Raw genomic sequence first — 1,696 nt, forward strand, 5'->3', positions numbered from 1 at the left:
TTGTTGTTGTTGCTATTTACATCATTGCCACCTCTTTAGCTCTGAAAAAAACAGCTATTCCAGGTTAATTTGATTTACATTTTTTCCCTCAGCTTCGCAGTGCTGAGCGTTATCTTCACCGACAGTGAGAATCTGGTAATTAGAAGATGCATGAAATGTGCACGCACCAATTTCACATATGACAGTTTAATTTTTCCGTCTGTGGTTTGGTGCATTTGCTTTAAGGGAATGATGGAATCCACATGTCGCTTCTTACTCTTATTTTGAAAAGAGCCACAGCTCATTAGATCCACGTGTTTGGCCCTTTTGGGCCACTTGGAATCATTTGGACGGTTGCCAAAACATTTGCATCTTCAACGATACATTTTTGATTTACAATGAGTTTGTTTCTTTCTCAGTTTGGTCAGACTGTGAGGAAAAGTCCACAGACCCTCCAGTGTTTTTAGTTTTGAACCTGTAATGCGCACAGTCTGCCAGTAGAGGGCAGTCAATGCAAAAGAGAAAGAGCCACAGATCTTTAGATCAGCTGCTGAATCCCTTCAACAAGAGAGTGTTTTTTAAATGTAAGTCTAAGAAGAGGGATTTGGAGGAAAACTGTTCAGCTGTTTATATTTATAATAAGGAAGCTTGAATGTTTCTCTGCAAAAACTCACTACACCTTGTTAGCCTGCGTGTGTTTGTTTCATATTGGAGCATAGTGAACTGGCTGAAAGTGTGGGTTTTTTTTTTTAGCCGCTGATTTTTGGTCATTTATGCCTTTGCATGTCTTCTCTGAGAACTTTGTCTCTGCTTCTCCATCTATTCCTTAATTTTTTCCCCTCTTTTGCCCTTCCCTGTAAAGTCGTGGCTTTTACTGGGCGAGGATGGAAACACACATTTATTGCAAGCTCCAGGGTTCCTGCCTGTATAGGGGGGTTTCAGAGGAGGTGCTGGAGTGAGGAGGCAGTGTAAATGAGACAAGGAGAATGTGTGACTGGGGTGGGGGTGGGGTGGGGGTGCCATAGTCAAAGATGTTAAATGCAATTTTTTTTTTTAATAGAAGGAGGTCTATTCATAAAGATAACATCTTTTTAAGCCAGTTTTTACATTTGATTTGTTTTCCTTTGTGGTTTAATGATCCAGGTGAAGATTTCTATCACCTTGATGAATAAATGGATCCAGGTTCCCTTGGGGTGGGGGGGTGGGGGGCATTCCACACGACACATTGATCTTTTCTGCCAGTTGATATAATGACTGATTTTTGTGTATGTGAGATTCTGTTAGGGTTTTAACACATTTCTAAATATATTTTGAGGGGGTCTTAAAGACATCTGAGAGGTTTTCGTTCTAGGTGAGCTGACGTGACGTCATTCCGCCTCCTCTGTTATCAGACTGGACTGCAGGGACCCGAAGTGGAGCCATGCGTTTTGGTGATGGTGCATGCAGCATGGGGAGAACGTGTGGGTCTGGATGGGTTACCGATGCTGCTGCTGATGGTGGATGACCTCATCCAGTCACCCACCACCCCCAGGAGAAACTCTCCAGCTTCATAAAGAGAGGGGGGGGGGGGAGCATGTACGCTCCTTTGACAGACTTGGATAGCCCTCACCCAGTGTAGCATACAATCCAATTTACCAGCGTGGACAAATGTCACATGTGTGAGAGGATGACACACTCTGAGAGCAAAGGGGGATCCAACAAAGGGAATGAAACTCAC

The sequence above is a fragment of the Oryzias latipes genome, chromosome 4, assembly GCF_053564925.1.
Source record: "Oryzias latipes strain Hd-rR chromosome 4, Olatipes_Hd-rR_3.1".
In the NCBI taxonomy this organism is placed as follows: domain Eukaryota; kingdom Metazoa; phylum Chordata; class Actinopteri; order Beloniformes; family Adrianichthyidae; genus Oryzias; species Oryzias latipes.